The sequence below is a fragment of the Drosophila elegans genome, unplaced genomic scaffold, assembly GCF_018152505.1.
Source record: "Drosophila elegans isolate 14027-0461.03 unplaced genomic scaffold, ASM1815250v1 contig_767, whole genome shotgun sequence".
NCBI lineage: Eukaryota > Metazoa > Arthropoda > Insecta > Diptera > Drosophilidae > Drosophila > Drosophila elegans.
Window position 1 is genome coordinate 756,603 of NW_024546120.1, and position 13,163 is coordinate 769,765.

Here is a 13,163-nt window from a genome sequence, read left to right on the forward strand (position 1 = left end):
GTCGACCTCGAATCAGACGATGTATGCTTTTCGGTGACTTTTCATGTGGCCAAGCAGCATGAACTGGAGTATGCCGCGATTGCAGGAAACGATGTTCTGCAATCCGTCGACCTTATGCTCACCTCAAATGGAGTCAAATTTATATCGAAAGAGAGAGAGTTCGCATCTACATTTAAAGGTATGTGTGTTACTAAGATCGTCGAGGAAACTTCTGTTTTAGACAAAGTTGACTTGTCTCACCTGGATAAGAGTCAAAAACTAAAGGTAGAGCATCAATTGATTCACCTGTGAGCATGAGAATTGTTTTGGAAGACGACAATCCAGTTTATCAGCGCGCGAGACACATCGTATGAGAACAAGGGCTTTATTGAGAAGCAAGTGCAGGAATGGCTGGCAGAAGGAATTAATGTACCCAGCTCCTCAGGGTAAGCATCACCAGTTGTACTAGTTGCAAAAAAGGACGGATCAAGAAGATTTTGCTGTGATTACCGACGACAAAAAATCAAGAAAGACAATTTTCCGATGAGTTTAATTGACGACGTTCTAGACAGGTTTACAAAAACACAGTAAACGACTTACTGGTTGTTCCTGACTCAATGGAAGAGGAAATCATAAGCATTGCACATAAGGAGGGACACTTCAGTATCAAAAAGACTCGTGATATATTAGAAAAGAGTTATTATATCCCTGGAATCCAGCCAAAAGTCGAAAGAGTAGTCAAAGGATGCGTCGAATGTCTGATCATTGAATCCAAGCGAGGAAATAAAGAGGGTGTGCTCAATCCCATTGACAAGGATCAAGAACCTCTTGGAATATATCATATCGACCACGTTGGCTCTTTAACTGATTCAAAGAAGAAATATAATCATATTTTGGCGGTCGTTGATGGATTTTCAAAATTTGTTTGGGTTTATCCAACAAAATCGACGGGATCAGTAGACGTTTTGGAAAAGCTTGAAAAGCAAGCAGCAGCCTTCGGCAACCCTCGCCGAATTGTTACTGACAAGGGAACTGCATTTACTTCTGGACTGTTTAAGGAGTACTGTAGCCGCGAAGGAATTCAACTACTTCACATCACCACCGGCATGCCTAGAGGTAACGGTCAAGTAGAAAAAATCCACAAAATTGTCATACCCATGTTGAGCAAGATGTGCCAAGAAAATCCTGCCAATTGGTATCGCCACGTAGACAGAGTTCAACAGATAATAAACAGCAGTCCACCTCTAACTACCAAGTATAGTCCTTTTAAAATTTTGACTGGACTCGATATGCGGAAAAAGCGATGATTTGAGAAAACTATTTGAAGACTTAGGTGTAGAAGAGTTAAATGACGAGCGAGAAGAGATACGTGAAAAGCTCAGAAAAACATAGAGAATGTGCAGCAAGAGAACAGAAAGAACTTTAATGAGAAAGGTTAAAACTGATTATGATATAGGGGAATTAGTAGCAATTAAGAGGACACAGTACGGCACTGGTATGAAACTTCGCCCTACATTTTTTGGCCCGTACAAAATTACTCAAAAACTTAATCACGGACGTTATGAGGTACAAAAAGAAGGCAACCAGGAGGGGCCAAAACATACTACAACAGCATCAGAATATATGAAAAAATGGGGTTCATTCAGGGGCGAATGAAGATGCAGGATGGCCGATTGTGGGAAAGGGATACTTTTGTTGATTTAGTTGCCCTCTATTCGTAGTTTGTATGGAGACACACTGTTTTGAATTTCACAATAAATGCAATGAAGTCATCAGCCAGATTCGCAAGCAGCATTCCATTCCTTTTTATCAGGTTGATCTATAGCCATCACTCTCTTCCCTAAAAGGCCCACACCAAGAAATTGCGCCATAAATCAGTCGGTTGCGAGAATTTGTCGAAGGAAGGTCATGGTCTCCATAGAGTGCAAAAGTCGTGAAACTTAATTTGTTCTGTTTTAATTAAACTCTTTCAAACTTTACCCGGAATAAATAAATAATAATTAATTTGTAATGCTCTACACTTATGTCCATATTCCAGCAAATTCGTGCATTGGACGGGTCCATTGTGGGGTTCCTAAAGGGTGATTCTACGGTGCAGTAAATATTGCAGTTTGTAGATTGGGCAACGGTGGCTAACTTAATTTTTTTTAGAGGCGTTCCTTCATGCGTCAACTCTACATTAAACATTGGTTGGCCAATTTTATTTATATTTGTTATGTTAACATCAAAGCCCATTTCATTAAGTCCAGCAATTATCTCGTCGATAGGGACTGTTGACTCAATTCCTTTAATACCTTGTAGTACTTTTGCTACTGCATTATTCTTGCAGTGGCTTGATAAAGTGTCGGCTTAGAGATTTAGGCGTATGACCCGTTGTTGTAACGCTTGGGAATAATAATGCAGGGGAGAGAGAGCGTGCTCTGCAGTTTTTGATGGTATTTCTTCCGCTCGTATAGAGAAGTAAGCGTTGTTTCCGATTGACAAAAGCCGACGTTCGTCTCGTTCTTGCTGCCGAGTTTTGCTCCTTTTTTTAAATGTTTTTCTGAGCTTACGCTCTTACACGTTTGATGTCTTGACGGTTTACGGCAATTTTAATCTCCCAGATATATCTTGGTCCTCTCCTACTGACTTACTTGTTTGCACTCCTTTGTCGGACGATGAATTTGTTGATGGTTTTTTATACCTATCATATATATATATATACTCTTAAAATAGGCAATTAGATCTGGTATTTTTTTAGGATCCGTCTGAGGTTGAGTGTCCTCTTTCTACGTAGAACTCAGAAATAAAATGTTAGATACAATTGGTGCTTTTCAACTGTAATTTCCGCCCTCGTAATTGCAGTTTGCATCAACTAGTGGAATGAAAGAAATAAAGGGAAATCCAATTCCACCGCTACGAAAAAGTTTTTAAGCTAACACCAGATTTTGGGGGTACAGACTATCCGAAGTTCTCGCGTGCAGGCATAGTAAACACCTTTACTATAAGTCGCGCCAGCGCTGTTAAAAACTACACACACGTGGTGCCAGAAAATATTTCTTCTAAAAGCTACTTATAGCGGCGTAAATAAAACCAAGTGCTACAAAATTAAAACCGCGATACTTTCGAGTGCTATTAGCAGAAGGTTTGTCTTAAGAACCTCTAAGAGTTGCAAAACAATTGCAAAACACCCTTAGTACTGAGCTGCAGCTGGTGCAGACACCTGGATGGAAGACTGAGGAATCTAATACTTTTCATCGCCTGTGAGGGATAGTTAACGGAAAGGAAGCATTCAAGATAAGCTGAAACCAACTAAGAAGACGGTGCCTTCATTTTCATAGTTCTAGTGATAACCGTGTTCAGGCTAAGAAGTTTTTCGTAAGTAATAATGCGATAAAACCTGAGAAAATTGATTTGTGTGAAGGTGAAGACCTTTGCCGAAATCTGGTGGGTCCGCTATAAATTGAATTTACCGTAACTGCGGCTGGCGCACCTGTTATGTGTAAAAGCTCTAGTATAGCCTACAATCGGTAATACCCATGTAACTTAATACTATTTTTTTAGGAAATTATAAGTAACTACATAAATTAATTAAAAATAACTATAAAAATAGGTAACTAAGCAATGTATATTTGGGAAGCTAGGAACATTTCTCTTGATATATATATATAACTTTAAAAATCTTTTAAAAATTACATAGCGCCTACACCTGAACACGCCGGAATCTTCTTAGACCCAATGTTACATCGAAAAGTATTTAATTAGACTGTGAGTATAAGCATATTACAACATATATTTGAAATTACATATTCCGAGCCTGCCGAATTAAATGTTTTTTTTAAATATAATACTAAATGGTTCAAAGAAAGATACCAAAATTAATAAATGTTAAATTTTAATTACTCATAGTTGTTGTAAACAATTATTGTACTTAGGAATCAAAAAAATGAAAACGTATTGTATGATTATGATTATAAATATATTGGCGTAAGCTATCATTGTCTTTTTCCGTCGAGTTGTAGAAACAAAACATCTTCGATTCGTTCTAATCTTTTATTTAAATTTGGATTGGCAAAGGTGCCGCTACCAACGTCCAGTTCTGTTTGATATTACATTTTTCCTTAGGTTGTAAGTAAGCCTAAGTCTCGCAGCTGCGCTGCCCACAGTTGAACAGCAGAGAGACGGCAATGTATATCTTATATGTTATGTGCATTTAATTATGCTCTCTTAAGCTGGAGCGCGATGGTATATGGACGTACTTCAGAATAAGTGTTCGCGTTCTTATTTGGAACTGGTATGGCAACTAAATATTTAGTTAAGTTACATATTAGAGTGAATGCTTATTCATTGCCAGTTTCTGATTTTGGTAGTGGACCAACAGGGTCCACTATGACTCTGTCGAAAGCATCTATAGGCGTATTTACTATTATTAATGGAGTCGTATTGTGCTAAGTTATTTTAGTTTTTTTGGCATTTCTGACATTTTCGTATGTATTCAGTAATATCTCTAGTCATACCTTTCCAAAAATAATGTCTTTTGACCTTGACCAAGGTTTTTGTAATGCCAGTATGACCTCCTTGTGTTAAATCGTCATTTCTCATCTTGTTTTTCTATACGGGTCACCGGGTTGAGTAGCGCTACTCTTAATGTAATCAATTTTTTATTGCCTATTTGTTTAGAATTAACTATTGAAACATGTTCAAAGATATTTTCCACGATGCCATTTTGAGTTGGTTGATTTTGTTTATACCGGCTTGCGTTTCAAGCCTTTGGAAAAATTTACCTAAGTCTAGAATTCCATTGGTATATAAATTACTAGCGTCATATCTTGCAGTAATTTTTCTACCATGTTTAAATAAACACAGCATATTTTTTACATGCAAGGTCACTACCTTACGAACTTCGCCATGGTTTATGACTTCATATATGTTGGGCTTAGAAGTTTTCTCTATAGATTGCGTAGGCAATTCTATTTCTTAGTTTTCCGCGCGGAATTTCTGTCTATTTTGATACCTGGCAGTGACTTTCTTTATATTTCCTGTAATATTTTGTAGTTTTTTAATGGTTAATACGTGATTGTCTTTTCCCTTAAAATATTCGACTTTGAAGTCATACTCTTTTAATTCTAGCCTCATACGTGTCAGTTTAGAGCTTGGATTGATCACTGTAAATAAATATATTAATGGTCTGTAATCTGTTTTAATTGTAAAGTGTTTTCCATAAATATATGGTCGAAAATGTAATATTGCCCAGTGTATAGCAGCTAACTCCTGCTCAGTAGTACACTTATTACTTTCTCCCTTAGTGAAAGCTCTTGATGCATATGCAATAGGAAGTTCTCCATTATGGTTTTAAGTTAAAACGGATGCACATGCCTGCTTGCTTGCATCAGTAATTATACAAATATCTTTGCTGAAATCGGGGTATTGTACCAAAGTAGGTTCCATTTGGCATTCATCTGTCCATTCAAAAGGAACATTCTTTTTACATAATCTTGTTATGTGCAGCGAATATTCGGCGAAATTTTTTATGAAACGTCTATAATAATTGCAAAATGCTACGAAACGCCTAGTGCTGTCCGCATTGCGCGGCGCTGGGTAATAATTTGACGATAGTCAATCACTAATCGCCATTTATTTTGTTATATTTGGTGCATAAGCTTGAAAGTTGTGACTTGAATTCTGGTGGGAAGTTATTTGAAAGTTGAGATAATACAGGCTTTTCCTTATCTTCTGGATTAGTTTTGACTACTTCGTAGTTCGAAAGTGACTCATACGTTAAGTTGTTTGTACTGACTACATGATCTTTATTTGTTTGTATTAAGTAGTCTTATTAAAGCGTTTTCAGTTGTTGCTATGGTACTTGATATGTAAATACAATGTTTAATTTCTTGATTTGAAATCAATACACTATCTTCTTTTGAATTTTGTTGAATTTTTCTAATAACTTGGGATCTTGTTGGCAAAAGTATTAAGTTCTTGCCAGAACTGTATGTTATCGGAACATAAATCGAAAATTTTAAGTTATTAGGTCTAATTATAAGACTATTTTCAGGTTGCTTGAAGTATAATTGACAGTTATAAATTTGTATAAAATCGATGCCTATTATGCAAGAAATACCGAATTGTAAATCCACTATGTACTTAGTGGTCTGTATCTCAACAAAGGTTGATCATTTGGACTTGATAACCTCTTCACTTATTCCTTTTATGTGTATAATGTAATTATCTTTTATGTCTTCAAAGACACCAAAATTTTCTTAACCATTGAAAACTGGTATAAGCTTGGATGCTGTATTAATAAAATCAATATTAGATTGTGCCATTGTAATATTGTTGCTTATTTTATTCTCTACTATGCTTGAACTATCGTCAGAATCTGTAGAATTATCCAGATCTGACATTAAAACAACTGGAGAAGTAAGATTATTTAAATCTAGCTTCTATTTTAGGGCTTATCTCTGTAAGCTTTTCTACTTCTATTTGGTCAATGTCAGTTTGATCTGTTGATTCCGGTTCATCACCAGTTTCAACTGTTAGAGAAGTGTTAGGTATGGTCGGTACTGATATATCTAAATTATCTTTTGTTTAATTAATATTAAAATAGATCGTAGTATGATCAAAAATTATGATACTTGAGACCAATGACCTTGATTTAATTTTTCCCTCTGGCCATGTATTGGTATTCGTGCTTCATTAAAGCATTTTACTAGTATTTCTACATGTTTTTTAATAGTATCTTTTTGAATTGGCCTGTTTTGAGTAAGTGACTTCTATGATTTATCATAGTCAATTATTATGTTATTTATTTGCTTAAATAATTCATTCCATTCCATTATATTATGGACATGAATTATTTCTTAAAGGCCATCATCACTATTGTTCTACCTAGTATTGGGTGTTCGTCTACTACTGATTTAACATGCACACCTTGAATGGTGGATAATACAATTACCTTTTGGGTGCTTGTACAATGTATTAAAGGGGAAGCATCTAAATAAAAGGTTTCAATATATAAATATTGCAAATCTAACATATAACCATTTAAAAAGCGACATTTATTTTCCACATTTAAAAGACATGATCACAAAAATTATAAAAAAATTGAGATACTTGCCTAACCCTCAAGAACGATCGACGGTAATTTTCGGGCAATCTATACAACGACCTCTTAACCCAATTTCAAATAACAGCTCATACAACTTCATTCCAATAATCAACTGGCAACGCTTCGGTCAAAAGACTGCATTCCACCTTAACCGAACTATACAGGATAATCATGAACAAAGGATGGGAAGCACGCCTAGAATGGGGGCATGAACAAATGCTCACAGTTGCAAAATATTACAATGCAATATTCTCCAGCTTTTCCTTTACCCTTTTCAAGCTCTTTTACGAAAGAACTCACATATTCAACAAAACAATAACATTCGACAATCAACCCGACTACCTTAAGAAATTAAACGAATTTAGAAAAGACATATACCCAAAAGTACAGGAACATTTGAACGCGACCACAGAAAGAAGAAGGCTAAATTAAACGAAGACAGAGACACTACTAACACCGACACATAATTCTCAACGTACTTCGACCCGTAGTGCCAGAATCCTTTTAATAACCGCCCAACCCTTAAAGTATCATTAGAAGTTCTACGAAACAAAATCAAACAGGTAGAAGTCAAAATAATTACATTTTTTCCGCACACTAGAAGTAAAAGGGATCTCATTAGTGGTCTGGATGACAACGACGGAGAAAACATAATAGTGGAACTGAAAAATATCCAAACCAATTCCAAAGGTCTGGAAGAAACACAAGAAAGATAAAATTATAAATATGAAACTAAGTATATTAACAAGAAACAATCTACGATACAACAAAATTCTTTGAAAATGTACAAAACTCCTTCTCTAACGAAAGACAGAAGTAACATTTATTCATTTTAATATATTAATAGGATAAACTACAATAAAGACTTACCAACTGATTTTGTAAACATTATCCCTAAATTGTTATGAGCACATTTATAAATCATATTGTACCTTCAACGCAACACATATGTTTTACATTAAGATTCCCAAATTGATACAAACATGTTAAATTCAAAACATCGTCGGAGTTCGTGGCGTACACCAACAGTACGTCGCCTAGCCATCCTACTCTGATCCGGCCATTCCCCCTCTATGGCCTTCTCTTCGGACTGGGGGGAGGAATTAAAAACGGAAAGGAAAGGAATTAATTAACGCAGACCCGGCTAATGCAAGCCTAGCACTGATGGACAACAACAAAAATCGCCAACATGCAAGAATTTTGATGAACACACACATTATCGTACACAGATACATATAATCGTACATACTTCTTTGTTATATACATTCATTCTTATTTTGTACTCCAAGCAACACAGTCGTTTTGTTTGCAAGCTACCTTCCAGCATCTTATAAAGTCATACTCGCGTATGAGACCTCCTCTACTCCTTCGGTGACAGGACTGTAACACACGCACATATATTAATTTAGCTGGTACATAAAATAGCTCCGGATCAAATCGACAACGTTAAAATTTCTGCTCGCACTGTTGATCCTGAGTTTTTCAAGTTGTCGTTCAAACATGACAATTGGTCCTTGCGGTGAACTAAATGTGTATTCTTCAATTACGATTGATGGAAAGTGTTTGAAACGATAACTAAGACAATTGACTTTTGACACAATAACGGGCAATGACGGATATTCGTTGTACCGACGTAGATCACATAATGATAATGGCGAAACGGCAACCATTAAAATGCGTTGAAGTTGATAATCGTTTGGTAGTTCCGTATGGTTTATTATTATCGAAAATATTCAATGTTTATATAATTGGGTATATAAATAAGTTCTTGCGGTTTTTTTTTACGAGCATTGAAGCTTTATTTTAAAAAATTGGTTATGTATTAACGCTTCAAATTTTTGTTAATCGCTAGCCAGATTTCGCGTCGAAAGAAGTCTGGACTTTTTTTAATATCATAAGTCCATTCATTCTCTAGCTTCTTAATAGTTGGAGATGTGCTGGTCTGCCAGGCCATGAGCCATCGATCGGAACAGATGGTAATCGGAAGGAGCGTTCGAGACGTCGCTTTAGTTTATATGGTACCCAATTTCCTACCTTTCGGATGATTCCTATTGTTTTAAAATGATGTCTCCAATTCCTCGTCCTCAAATTTTGGTAACTCTCCGGGTCGTTCTTCGTCTTCCAAATCCAACCACTTCTGACGCGTTCGTTCAGCTAAAGCATGCTCACCATTAACTTAATAGCTTAAATACGGTCTACAGTCTACTTCACCGCACTTCAATTAAAAACTAAGTGGGTTTCGACATCGCCATTCATTACTGTAAAGATCATAATATTCTCCGTTCTATTCGGCCTTCGAACGTTCGGCAATAAAGTTAAGTTGCATATCATCATTAGAAGAGAACGTTGTGCTCAATCCCAGTCGTTGTTTAATATTAATTGTTTTTTTTTCGTTTTTCATTACACCTCCATCTCTGATTTAAGTGAGTCTATTGCTTTGGAAATCCCTCTATAGATATCCTTTCAATAAGCATTGTAATTGAAATTACAATAACAATAAACATGCATTAAAATAAAAATGATTATAATTCTAATGTTGAATACAGATTTAAAAGAAAAGCCTAGTTCCAACACACACAATGCATTTAAGCTAAACTTGATTAATAGAAAAATAACAGTACTTCAAAAGTTAAGCAAAACTTGACAAAAATCATAGAGCACAAGATAAACACAACTCATCAAAAGCTATACTAAATTAATGGATCTTTGTAACGAGTATACATTTACATTGTCTGAGGTTTGTTCAAATAGAATACAAAATATACCATCTGGCTGCAAAAACTGTATGCACCAAAATTCGACGTTCCATAATAACTTCTACAAGCTGTACATTTGAACGAGACACAACCAACGAGATCAACCTCCACAGCTTAAGTGATAAACAAAGACTCAGTAACAAAGTGTTTTCTTTAAAAAATGCGCACCGTCAGATAAACCTGTCAGCAGAAAAAGGCAGAAACGATCAACATTCAACGGTCGGAAGAACGTACGATATAGACATACATTTTTTTATAAAATCTCGGTAATTACTGATGGCAACTTCTATCCTAACAAACATTTCTGAACCTGCCGACAACTGCTAATAATAACGTGTCATAAAATATATACATCGGACACGTTCGATACCGCACGTTTTTAGTCGATATTTAGCCAATGTTTTTTACGTGCAGCACTAAAATCTTGGTGCAAAGCAATTTTAAGATGCATGTCGGCCATCTTAATTTCTGTGCACCAAGGACGTAGGCGAACAGATGTAAACCATTTTTATGCCGTTATCCCATATCATTTAAAATATTAAATAAAACAATATATGATTATTTTGTACCCTATACAATAGAGTCAAAGTCGCTGATATAGTCGGACGTGTTTTTTTACGCTCAATCTTCGTATCAAGTTTTCTCTGGTTATATCTTTACAATTTAGCTCCGATTTTTGCCTACGGCTCGGTGTTTTTGAAACCTTCTACAATCCAAAACAACGGAAAAATTTTAATAAAAGTCAGTGGACCTTAAACTAAAAATTAAAGTTTAAAAGCCAACTATTGTCTCAATTTCTTTGCTGCTGCTGTTCAAGTTCACGCGTTTACCTGTTATCATTGCATTGTGTTGTTATTGTCGTGCGATTGCTCTCTCGTCGCCTGCTGCATTTCTAGAAGAACAACACGCGCCTTGGCTCTTTGTATTTTGTTTTGACCATTTCCTTGCGCCTTTATAATTCGTAATACTTCAACATTTCTTGTTTTAGTAAAGCGCCTAATAACATAATTTCCTTATGCCTGCGCTTTTACTAACAAAATCACTTCGCGGCAGCCCACAATTTTCAAAATTAATATAAAGGCATTCATGAGGCAGACTCAATTGACATCCAACCTCTGTCTACTGGATTTAACGACTTGCTATGCCGGTTTCAGACGACGGAATCCCATTGAAAGACACTGAAACTGTTAAGTGATGCTCTATAACGAATGAAGTGTACTTCCACTTTGCCTGATCTTCTTCTGAAAGTTCCAGTGCCGCTCTTATCCTATTCAGTCCGACGAATGGCGCTCCAACAGACTTTATTACCGCTGATAATGGCCCGCTTGACTCCCACGCAATTCCGGGCTCGCAGCCTTTTAACGGTAATCACGCATCAACGTCGAAAGCTTCAGCTTCAGCGTGCCCTCCTAGTTCCGCTAGAAGTTCCGTACCTCCTGATTCAGATGCACCTCCACGTTCGCTGTCCACTATTGATGACTAGGCATCGACAACCTGCTCCTTCCGTGGCGAAGCCGGTTAGTATAAGGAATACTGTCAATTTGCCGACAAATATCTCCCGTGGACCATAAGGACAACTTATATCTGACGTGCCGCCAAGGAAAGCAATTCCCATAGCTGGTGTTGCCCACAAAAAGATTATATTTCTTTCCCGTCCGTATTCTAGTGCTTCCAAAAGCGATGTTAGCCATTTGAACAGTAAACTAAATTTTCCGGGTACTGACATTCAACTTTAGGCAGATACATAAAATATCCTCGTTTAAAATTGAAATTCCTGAGGTACTTTTTCCCAAGGTCCTGGATATTTCTATCTAGCTGCAGCATGCAATTGTTCATGAGTACCTTTCCAAAACAAAGCCTCAAACTCCTGCATCCTCCGGTTCCAAAATACCAATCTCTTCCAAACTGCAAGCTTTTCATAAGATGTTTCTATATTGCTCCAGATTCAGAAGCTTCGGTCTTTTTACTGCACCTTCCTGCCATTCAATATATGTATATCTTCATCTGCTAATGATTCCGACCACCTAATTGTGTTGGGCGACTTTAATATTTCACCCCCATCACTGACTTAACTCCTGGCGAGCAGAATGATTTTGTGGACGGTCTTATTGACTTATCCCTTAATCAAGTTAATTCCATATCCAATGAGAATGGTAGATATTTATATCTCATATTTCTATCTGATCTGTGTGAAGTGATTATAGCACAATCTAGTCCGTTGTCCACTACAGAGAACGCACTCCATTTAACACTTCACTTATTAATAATTGGCATTTCACGATCCCTGTGCGAAAACGATGTTTCCGCAAGTGAACTACTTGCAGATGTTGTCTTCCCTATCAATTAGGCTATAACAATTTTTTACAATATCCTGCATACGTTGATTGGTGAGCTAGTTCCTACTACCATTCTCAAAACTTCCAACGGTCCTCCTTGGTCCTCCAAACACTTCACTTATTTAAAAAATATCAAGACCAAGCTGTGTAAGACATTTGCGACATCTGCAAACTGATTTTTCGAAATATAGCGTTGCTTAATCAAATTATTTTTTTACATAATTCTAAATATTACAACAGCTACTCCCAACGCTACAAAACCGAATTTCGCAACAATCCTAAACTATTTTACTCCTTTGTAAACTCAAAGCGCAAATCCAACATGTTTCCTCCATCTCTCCAGCCAAACAACACATCTGCGTCAAATGGCCAAGGAATTGCTTATTTGTTTGCGAACATTTTCCAAGGCACTTATTCTTTAAATAATCTGATTCCCAATTTCAGTTGTCGCTACCAGCTTCCCTATACTGACTCAATTTTCAGACCTTTAATTATGTGTTCTCAAATACTGTGCCAGCTCACTTGCAGTTCCATTGACAACGTTCTTTCAAAAATCAATTGATCAAAGAATTTTTCACGGACATTGGGAAGGAATCCTTTATCATTCCCCTTCACAAAGAGGGATGCAAGACTGATATAAGCAACTAACGCGATATTGCCACATTTAGTGCCATTCCTAATTCTTCATTTGCGACTAACTACATCATCAGTGTATCTATATATTATCTCCATATCAACATGGCTTTACAAAACATCATTCAACTACGACTAATCTACTTGAGTTTACAACATTTTTTTATAGCAAACGGGTTTTCTCTGGAACTGAAATTGGGATTTTCTTAAAATAGAACGCAATGCGTTCGTCATTTTCGCGCAAAAGATACAGAAAAAAGGCGGAGAGTAATCTATAGAATAGAAATAGAAAAGTAAGAACTATGTCGTTGACTTCAATGAGCTTAGTAAACGTGTTGGTTACATTAGCAAGAAAATATCAAACGTATTAAG